General features: G+C 41.8%; 1 non-coding gene across 1 annotated transcript; it reads right to left on the bottom strand.

The window, feature by feature from the left end:
- Window positions 1–497: 497 nt before the first annotated feature.
- Window positions 498–665, bottom strand: LOC131488987 (U1 spliceosomal RNA). Its single transcript, XR_009250362.1, has one exon. It is a non-coding gene; the product is annotated as a U1 spliceosomal RNA (small nuclear RNA).
- Between the last annotated feature and the right edge of the window lie 10624 nt (window positions 666–11289).

Raw genomic sequence — 11289 nt, 5'->3', positions numbered from 1 at the left:
TCATGATCTCACAGTTTGTGGGTTCGAGCCCCATGCCAGGCTCTGTGCTGACAGCCCAGAGCCTGGAGCCTGCTTTGGATTCTGTGTCTCCCTCTCTCTCTGCCCCTCCCCAACTCACTATCTGTCTCTCAAAAATGAATAAACGTTAAAACAAAACACAGAATTGCTTATAATATCAAGAATTTCTAGGAATTTCTATTCCTTTTTTTTAAATTATTTTTTGATGTTTACTTATTTAATTTGAGAGACACAGAGACAGTATGAGTGGGGGAGGGGCAGAGAGAGAGGGAGAGAGAGAGAATCCCAAGCAGGCTACGCAGCACTGTCAGCGCAGAGCCCAATATGGGGCTCGAACACTGGAAATCGCGAGATCATGACCTAACCCAACACCAAGAGTTGGATGCTTAACTGACTGAGACATCCAGGCACCCCAGGAATTTCTATTTCTTATTCCGGAATCCTGAGGATCGGCTCTAAGGTAAATTTTTTTTTTTCCCTAGGGGAAAGTGCGAACGCAGTCCCCCACTACCACAAATTATGCGGTAGAGTTTCCCACATTTGGGGAAATCGCAGAGGTCAGCACACCCGGAGTGCAATGGATAAGCCTTGCCCCGGGGAAAACCACCTTCGTGATGATCATGGTATCTCCCCTGCCAGGTAAGTATCTAAGATAATTTTTGAAGCTGGTCATGGGCACGTAGTAGGTCCTAATACTATTGTATCTGTTGTCATATGTGTTTACATTTTTCCGTAATGAGTAAAACAAAACTGGATTATGCTACATTCCTGCCCAAACTCTACCAATGGCTTTCTAGTGCCCTTAGGATAAAAGGCAACCATGTAATGGCCCTTTAAAGCTTTCATAGTTTTTGACCCTCCCACCTCCCTGGCTCCAGTGCGTCTCCCTTTCCCACTACTTTCCAGCAACACTTGCCTGCTCTCAGTTCCTCAAAGTCAGCAAACACTTTCCTAACTCAAGCCCATGCTGCTCACTTCGAATACTCTTCCTGTCATTATTTCCTAGGCTAACTCTTACTCATCTTTCAATGGGAGTTCCTCTTGGAGGCCTCCTTGGACGGCTTCCTCCCCCCTTCCACCACCCAATCTAAATTAAAAATCTGGCACAATTCCTTCATAGCGCTTCCCACAGTTTGTAGTTATATTCATGCACTTACTGGTTTAGTGACTATCACCCTCACTATATGGTAAAGGCCGGGAGTTTTTCTCACCCTCTGTTTTGCCTTCACCTAGTACACATGGTCCAAAATAGGGCCACAGTAAATACTAGTTTAAACAATCCCAGCTGTCAAGGGAGGTAGATAGATAGCCATTAGGAATTACAGCCAAATTCTTCTTAGTGAATATATGACTCTCAGTGATCACCAATTTTTTTTTTTTTTTTGTATCACTCACAAACCTACCTAAGAATCTCACCCAAGATCAACAGTGAGCTTGCTACTTGCTGTTTTTGGAGGCTACCTTTCTTCCTAGCAGCTTTCATTAAATCTAAAGTGGATCCTCCAAGGTTGGCAATGGAAGGAAAATAAGCATAGGAGATGTAAGAGACATAGTAACCAACTGCAATTTGCCTAGACTTTCAAATCTGACTCTGGTCCCAAGATTTAGGGTTTGTCTGTTTGTTTTTTCCATATCACTATAGTTTATTGTTTACCTTGGGTCAAGATTTAGTTTTTGGTGCAAATACAAGGGAGGATTTCACTACAGACCCTACAGATGTTAAAAAGACAACAATGGAACATTATGAAAAATTTTACACCAATAAGAATTGAAAAACTTGATGAAATGGATACATTCCTTGAAAGACACTAATGATCACAACTGACTCAAGAAGAAATGAAATACCTAAAGAGTCCTATATCAATTAAATAAATTGGATGGGTAATGAAAAATCTTCCCTTAGGCCCAGATGGCTTCATTGTTAACAAAATACTAGCAAACTGAATTCAGCAGTACATAAAAAGGATAACATGGCCTTCCCAAGTGGGTTTATCCTAGGAATGCAAGATGGTTTAACATTGGAAAATCAATTAATGTAATTTATCATATTAACAGAATAAAGGAGAAAAACCATACGATTATTTCGATAGATACAGAAAAAGCATTTGGCCAAATCCAAAACGATTTTATAACAACAACAGCAAAACTCTCACTAAGGTTTCTTTTGTCCAAGATTCATTTTGTGTATAGCCTAGCTTCCATGCTTTTCACTGTGTACCCAGGTTCTCCCCCACTGCCTATCCTGAAGAAGTCAACACTCAACCTTAAGCAAATATTTGGGTGCCTATAATGGGTTAGGCAATGTTCTAGGAGCTAAAGATACAGTTATGCACAAACAGATGAAGTCCCTGCCATACAGAGCTTGCATTCTTTGAAACAGGTTTCATTTTATTAAAGGTTCTGGGAGAACTTCCATTCTCACCCTCCCCATGTCACTTATGATAAGTCTGTATGTGTGCCTATCCCTATCTTCAAAACTTCTCTTCGGGGCACCTGAGTGGCTCAGTCGGTTGGGTGTCCGACTTGGGCTCAGGTCATGATCTCACGGTCTGTGAGTTCGAGCCCCGTGTCGGGCTCTGTGCTGTCCGTTCAGAGCCTGGAGCCTGCTTCCGATTCTGTGTCTCCCTCTCTCTCTGCCCCTCCCCCACTCACGCTCTGTCTCTCTCTATCAAAAAATGAATAAACGTTAAAAAAATTTTAGGGGCGCCTGGGTGGCTCAGTCGGTTAAGCGTCCGACTTCAGCCAGGTCACAATCTCGCGGTCTGTGAGTTCGAGCCCCGCGTCAGGCTCTGGGCTGATGGCTCGGAGCCTGGAGCCTGTTTCCGATTCTGTGTCTCCCTCTCTCTCTGCCCCTCCCCTGTTCATGCTCTGTCTCTCTCTGTCCCAAAAATAAATAAAAAACGTTGAAAAAAAAAGAAATTAAAAAAAAAAATTTTTTAAAAACCTTCTCTTCCCCAATTCTCCATAATTCTCACAGATTGTAGGATAAATAATGACTACACCTCCAAGTTCTTTCAGGGCCCTGAGACGTAACTTATCTGGGCTCTGGAGTCTTGGACTCCTTTAAAATACACAGAGGCTCGCTTATGATCTTTCCCACATCTTGGACTTCACACTGAACTCCATTCTCCTTGAGGGAACCCTAAATAGGAGAGGCACCCTTGTCTCTCGGTCACTTGTAAATCTGGCATCCTATGCCCAAGTGCTAAATTAATAATTATCTTCTTGCTCTAAACATTAAAAAAAAAAAACCAACCTTATTGAAATATGATTCACTTACCATTTAAGGTGTATAATTTAGTGTTTTTTAATTATATTTACAGGGCTGTGAAGCCATCACAACAATCTTATTTTAGAACATTTATCACTGTCCTTAGCTGTTTTTCTCAAGCCTCAGTCTAGCACACAACTCCCTCACTAGCTTCAGCCTGATGCGCACAGTCTCTAAGATATAACTTTAAAAAAATTTTTTTGTTTGTTTTTGAGAGAGAGAGAGAGAGAGAAAGCATGAATGTGGGAGGGAGGGAGGGAGGGAGAGAGAGAGAGAGAGAGAGAGAGAGAGAGAGAGAGAGAGAGACGGAATCAGAAGCAAGCTCCAGGCTCCAGGCTCCAAGATTGTCAGCACAGAAGCTGGACTTGAACTCATGAACTGTGAGATCATGATTCCTAACTGACTGAGTCACCCAGGCACCCCACTAAGATGTATCTTTGAACTTGACCTTCTTCTGTTTTCTTCTCTCTGCCCTTAGTGGGTGATATTTCTACAACATCCATCCCACCTTCCCCACCTTGGACACCAGCATGCACATTTGGGGCTCTAGCTCCTGGGGAGGGGTGCTCCAGACCACATTGCACTTGAAGTCCTTACTTCCTTTGTACTTTTCAGGTAAATGAGCCAATAAATTTCCTTAATTCTTTAAGCCAGTTTGCATTGGATTTATTGTTAAACTGATTGGGGATCCTACTGGGATTCATTTATTATTTTTTCACAGCTTATTGAGATATAATTTACATATATACAACCCATATATTTAAAGTATATGCACAAATCAATGTTTTTTAGTATATTCAGAGTTGTGCAACCATCACCAAAGTCCATTTTAAAATATTTTCATCATCCCCAAAAGATATCCTGTACCCAGGAACAGTTAGTCTCTGTTTCTCCCCATATTCGACTTCTGAGCTCCAGAACTGTAAGACAATACATTGTTTTGTTTTTTAAAGATTTTATTTTTAAGTAATCTCTGTACCCAACATGGGGCTTGAACTCACAACTTCATGATCCACAGTCACACGCTCCACTGACTGAGTCAGCCAGGTGCTCTGATAAATTGGTATTGTTTTAACCCACTAAGTTTGTGGTATTTTAATTATGGCAGCAATAAGAAATGAATAAAGAAGTTCTTATTAGACATCTGTATATCTTCTTTGGAGAAATGTTTACACGAATCTTTGTCCATTTTTCATCTGAATTATTAATCTTTTTGTTGAGTTGTAAGAGTTCTTTATATATTTTGGGTACAATTCCCTTATCAGATATATGATTTGCAAATATTTCCCCACATTATGTGGGTTGTCTTTTCACTTTCTAGGTCATGTTCTTTGAAGTACAAAAAATATTTAATTTTGATGAAGTCTAATTTGTCCATTTTTCTTTTGTTGTCTGTGCTTTTGGTGTCTTATTTAAGAAGGTTTCGTCTAACGTAAGGTCATGAAGATTTACTTCTATGTTTTCTTCCAAGAATTTTATAGTTTTAGCTTTTACTATTAGGTCCATGATCCAGTTTAGTTAATTTTTATGCATGATGTGAGGAAGGGGTCCAGCTTCACTCTTTTGCATGTGGATATCCAGTTGTCCCAGTACCATTTATTGAATAGAACATTATTCCCCCTTGCGTTTTCTTAATGCCCTATTGAAAATCAATTGACCATAAATGGAACAATTTATTTCTGGCCTTTCTAATCTCTTCTACCAATAGGTCTATTCTCATGCCAAGAATGCACGTCTTGATTTCTGTAGCCAATTATTTTCAAATAAAAATTTTATTATAAAGACAATATATTATCAGTATAGAACATTAGAGGGAAAAGGGAAGAAGAAGGAAAAGGAAAAATTGCCAGTGATTCCAATACCCCAAGACAACCACTGTTAATAAGTTAGTATATTTTATCCCCTTCCTTGCTTCTGTGTTTTGGGGTTTTATTTTTTAACGTATTTGAGATTATAACATATATATGATTTGGTATTTTTCTCTTTTTACTTAACACCGCAATGAGAGCATTTCCCCATGTTACTAGAAACTTGACTAAAGGTTTTATCTGATGGCTGCATTAATGTTCTATTGTGGGAGGATACTGAAATGTATTCAACCAATCTCTTCTTTTTTGACATCTAAGTTGTTTCCAGCTTCTTTTTCAGTCTTATAAACAACACTGGATCTTTGTGAATAAAATTTTTAATCTATTTTGGATCATTTTCTTGGGATAATTGGAAAGGAACGGAATGATACGCATCACTAGATTGTCCCTCTAAAAGTAGTATCAATGTATACAATCCCTAGCAGAGTATAGCGGTGGCCCCTCCACTGCATACTTGTCGGCTCTGGATATTCTTCTTTTTCTTTTCTTTTTTTAACTTTGCAAGTTCGATAGATAAAAAATGGTACCTGGTTTTTAAAATTTGCATTTCTTTTGTTATTAGTGAACTTGAACATTTTCCCACGTGTCTTTTAGCCCTGTATATTTCCTCTTTTGTGAACTGTTCAAGTTCGTTTATTTTTCATTGGGGTCCTTGTCTAATTCTGACTGATCGCTCTGGATCCTGACTTTCCTATCAGTAACCAGTTCTTACCACACCTGGGTCGTTTGTTCAGAACATCCAGAAAGGGGCTTTCTGAATAAAGGGGATATTAAAGAATATATAGATGTCTGGAAAGGGACCCTTCTTTAGAATGTGGAGGGATGAAAAAATGGGGTCAGAGTTCTCGAGAAGCATCCATTTCTGAAAGGGATGACCAGCTCCAATGGCCAGAAAAGTCAACAAAGGTAACCCTGAGCAAAGCACTAAGGTCTTGAGAATTTCCATACGGGCACTTGGCTAGCACAGTAGGTGGAGCATGTGGCTCTTAATCTTGGGTTGTGAGTTCAAGCCCCATATTTGGGTGTAGTGATTGCTTAAATAAATAAACTTAAAAAAAAATCTCCAAGTTTAAGTTCCCAATGTCTTACCTATAACCTTGAACTTAAGCTTCTCAGGGCTGTCATAAGATCTAAGTGGTCTTATATGTGGGAAAAACTTCCAGGGGGTATGTTGGGGACATTGCAGAAGTTATGGGAAGCCATTATCTATCCATGTCCAACACAGGAAAACACAGTATAACCTTAAGCTGCCTCAGGACAGCTGTGGGTTCGTATCAGTAAGGACTAGCCAACTGTCAGAGGTGTGGGTCTGGGGAACAGATCATTGTAAAAATCTGTACAAGTCCCTTTGGTTACTTTGTAGGAAGAAGATTATAATGCCTTGATAACTCTTTGTCTGTAATAGATATGTCCTAATAGAGAATGGGATGGGCTAAGCAATTTGGATTCCAGCTAGTCCATGGAAGGTGATGTAAGGTGAAAATGTATGATCTCATGGGGCCATGACATCATCCAGCCATTTCTGAATTAGACAAGCCCATTAACATGCAGGGATTCTGGGTATGAGTGGGAATCCCATAAAAGTCACACTACAGGCCTGAAGGTACGTGGGGGAATACCAGACCGGAACTTGACATTTCATACAGCATCCCAGGCAGGACCTTTTCAAAGAAACAAGAACTGAAATGTATCTTGAACGAGCATGCAAAGCAGGCCGCTATTTCAGTCTGAATCATGAGCAGAGGCCACAGTGGGCCATCTGAAACTGAGTGGCAAAAGAAAACTGAATGCTAAGGCATAAGCTGCATATAATAAAGAATTGAAACTCTCCAGGCAACTGGTCAGTTCCAGGCATTAGCTGTGCTGGGAACCAGGCCAGGAAGCTGAATTTTAAAGCATTTTCTTCCTGGCTAGGGCCCTGCAACAGTGATATTCTACCTCCTCACCCCACCCCCACCCTTGGATTCCTGCAGTCCCCTGGCCTGTCAAAGGACTACAGGACAATGCAGCTCTTCCCACAGCTTTGCCTTGTACTGCAGTGTCCTCCCGTCACCTGCTGCTCTGCCCCTCCCCCGCAGCCCAGGGTCACAGCAGCCTGCAGCACTGACAAGGAGCCAGCATCACCGGGACCCAGACGCCAGAGGTGTGGGTGAGGTGGCCGGCCACGTCATCTATGACCGGAGTATTTATGTTCTCTGCAGTCCGGCGATGCAAGGACCTGCCAGTGACCCTCAAGTATGTCCTGCATTCTTTGGCCTTTGGGAAGTCAACCAACGGCTGTCGTGAAAACAAAGCAAAGCAATTTCTGATGGGAAATCATTTCCGGCTTCCTTCTCTCCTGCCTTGTTTCTACCTGGTCATCTTCCTCCCGTCCCTCATAACTGCTGTGTGTCTCTGCTTCTGGAAAGGCCTTTCTGAACCCTTAAGACCCACTTCTTCAGGCTTCAGGTCATCTCTGCTATGATCGCCAAATAATTTTCCCTCAGGGCTCAGCTTTCTCCTAACCAGGGAAGCCGAAGGAGTGTTTAGAGAAAGTAAATAGCATTTAATATTAGCTTAAGTCACACACAGGTCTTCCGTACATGGTAGATGCTCTGTACAGAATGTATTTAATTTAATTGAAATCAAATATAAAACGCCACCACACTTGAGAGTCAAAGCAACTTTAATTCTTTTCTAAGATTTATTTATTTATTTTGAGAGAGAGAGAGCATGAGCAGTGGAACGGCAGAGAACTGAGAGAGAGAGAGAGAGAGAGAGAGAGAGAGAGAGAGAGAATCTCAAGCAGGCTCCAGGCTCCACGCTGTGGGTGCAGAGCCCGGCTTGGCCCAAATCAAGAGTTGGACACTTAACCGACTGAGCCACCCAGGCGCCCCTAATTTTTAAATGATGTATGCACACATAACTGACAACATCTCAGGATCTTGGTTTAGACAGATCTAAGCGAAAGGCGGCCTTTGCCACTTACTAGTTGTGACCATGGACAAGTCACCGTGCTTCTCTGAATTGCCTTATTTTCTGAAATGAAGACAACAATAACAACATGTCCCACAGGGCTTTTGAGCGGATTAAACGTGACACTCTGTGTAAATGAGCCCTTTGTTCGTGCTCATGAACAGCGAAGAGAGGGCAGCATTCTGCGTGTGCATGTTCTTTCCTAGGCTCTCTCTCTGAGCCTCTGCTTTTTGACCATGATCTCCGTGAGGGTGGGGCCAGGATGCGCCCCCTGAAGGAGTGTGGTTGGCCAGCTGACTGATCCTATGTGCATAATCCCAAGAGAGCTCAGATACCGTCTCATGGTGTTTAGGACAGACTTGCGAGAAGGGCCTGGATCCTTAATTCTGAGTCAGAGGATTAATATCTGCGGAATGAACCAAGCATGATACATCAGGCCATGATGCGTAGTTGTGAAGCTTTAGGAAACTCGTTCATTTATTTATTTGTTTATTCACCCTAACATTTACGGCACCTCTATTGTGTCTGAGGTTACAGTGTTGAAACACATGCATGGTCTCTTTCCACCTAAGCTTACAGTTTAATGATTTAACCTAATCACTAATGGGCGATCAATAATGAGGCAATTAATTAGCATTCATTGAAAAACCATTCAATTCAACTGTGCGAAGGAACATTGTATTTTATGAAGCAAAACCACGACCCCTAAAGCTTAGCTCTTGGAGGAGAATATCTAGAGAGGAAGAACTGGCTGACCACACACACCTGCACCTGTCCTAGGTTCCCCTGTCTTCAGGTTTCCTGTCTTTGCTGTCCCCTCGCCAACCCTCTAGCCTAAACATAGATTTTAAAACGTTTGTTTGTAGATGAAATGGGATGGAGTCCTCAACAAAAGATTTGACTAAAAATAAGGGAGACATCGTTGAAAGCAGTATGAAGCAATGCTGTGGCTTGGGAAATTGATAGTACCCACTAAAGCTCATCATAATCACATATATATGGGATGACCCAGCAACGCTGTTCCCAGGAACACACCCCATGTGCATTTTTTTGTATACATCTGTTCACTAAAACCATATGCTAGGGTGTTAATAGCAGAGGTATCTGTAGCAGCCAAATATTAGAAACGACCTAAACGTCCATTTGCAATAGAATAGACAAATTAGGGTATCTTCACGTGAGGGAACACTTAGTATACAGCACAAAGATGGGTAGTACATGCAGCAAATGGGTGCATCTCAGCAACACAATGTTCAGCGAGGGAAAACCAGTAGGGGATATACTGTATGGTTCTACTCATCGAAAGTTCCAAATTAGGCGACACTAATCAGTGGTGTTTGAAATCGAGATAATAACTGTCTTTGAGGCTAGCGACTAGAAGGGGCGCGGGAACTCCTGGGGTACTAGTGGTATTCCATTTCTTTGATTTGGATGTTGGTTGCGTGGATGGAAATTCATCAAGGTATACACTTAGGATTTGTGCACTCTTCTATACGTGTACTATGCTTCAACAAAATGTTTTTTAGAAAATAGTATAGAAAGGTCTGATCTCCTGATTGTCCTATAGCTGACTTACTCACAAGCTTGGTTTGAATGCTCTATAGCCCACTCTTGGACTGGACAAGTGCCCAAGCACTTTGCATATATATGTCCTGTTTTCTCAAGCCTTTGAACACATATTGGGAGCAGGTGTGGTCTTATCTTCCACCACCCAAGAGCTAATGTCTAGACAGCTTTCTCCTCTTGGTGGCTAAGCTTACTGTCTCCCTGGGTCTTCCAACCAGTTCCTGTGTCCCAACCGAGAGATAGTCCAGAGCCCAGAAGATTGGTAAGACTGGTGAATAGGCGTATCTTTTGGGTGAGACCCCAGCCTCTGTAACTAAGAGAGGCACTGCCCCCAGCATAAACCCAATAATGAAATAATACGTTAGTAAAACAATAGTGATTGCGTTCATTCTGTAAGTTCTCTTCCCCTCCCCACCCCACCCCCACCCGCCCCTGAGAAAATAAGCTTCACGAGAACAGGGATTTGGTTTTATCCATACTTTAATTGTGTTTGACTCATGGCCGCTGTAGTCCCAGCACCCAGAACAGTCCCTGGCACATAAGAGGCACTCAATAAATATTTCTTGAATGAAATAACTATTTTCAAAGAAAAGCAGCATAGCACAGAGGATAGAAGCGTGTATTCTAGAATTAGATTGCTTAGGTCCAAATTCCAGCTCTGCCACTTGCTAGCTGTGAGGTGTTGGACAAACGATTTAATCTAGCCATGCCTCGGGGCGCCTGGGTGGCTCAGTCGGTTAAGCGGCCAACTTCAGCTCAGGTCATGATCTCGCGGTCCGTGAGTTTGAGCCCCGCATCGGGCTCTGTGCTGACAGCTTGGAGCCTGGAGCCTGTTTCAGATTCTGTGTCTCCCTCTCTCTGACCCTCCCCCATTCATGCTCTGTCTCTCTCTGTCTCAAAAATAAATAAATGTTAAAAAAAAAAAAAACTAGCCATGCCTCAGTTTCCTCACCTGTAAAATGGAAATAATGCTAGTGTCTTCCTCTTAGGGTTACTGTGAAGTCCAAAGAACACATGTAAATATAAATATGGAACAGTTTGGTGAACAGTATGTCGACAGTGGGCTTGTCTTATCTACACAGGAAAATTGAAGTCTTCTGTGACATACAATAGATTAAGTAACAAGAAGAGATGTTAAGAAAAACAAAATACATTAAATGAAGAAGACATTTTTTAAATGTTTACTTATTCTTGAGAGAGAGAGAGAGAAACAGAGTGTTAGTGGGGTAGGGGCAGAGAGAGAGGGAGAGAGAGAATCCCAAGCAGGCTCTGCAATGTCAGCACAGAGCTTGACACGGGGCTTGAACTCATGAACTCATGACCTGAGCCGAAATCAAGATTGCTTAACTGACTGAGCCACCCAGGTGCCCCTAAATGAAGAAGACTTACAAAATTATTAAAATTTGAGATCCCAGAAAGAGGTTTTGTAGGTACAGACAGGCTGATTCTAAAATTGTATGAAAAGGCAAAGGAGTTAGAATCGCTAAAACATTTTGAAAAAAGAAGAAAGTGGGAGGAATCATTCTATCTCATGTTATAGCTACAGATTTACTGCAAAGCTACAGTAATCAACACAGCGTGGACTGATAGACACATAGATCAATGGAACAG

The sequence above is a fragment of the Neofelis nebulosa genome, chromosome 10, assembly GCF_028018385.1.
Source record: "Neofelis nebulosa isolate mNeoNeb1 chromosome 10, mNeoNeb1.pri, whole genome shotgun sequence".
In the NCBI taxonomy this organism is placed as follows: domain Eukaryota; kingdom Metazoa; phylum Chordata; class Mammalia; order Carnivora; family Felidae; genus Neofelis; species Neofelis nebulosa.
This window is presented reverse-complemented; position numbering and strand designations above follow the sequence as displayed.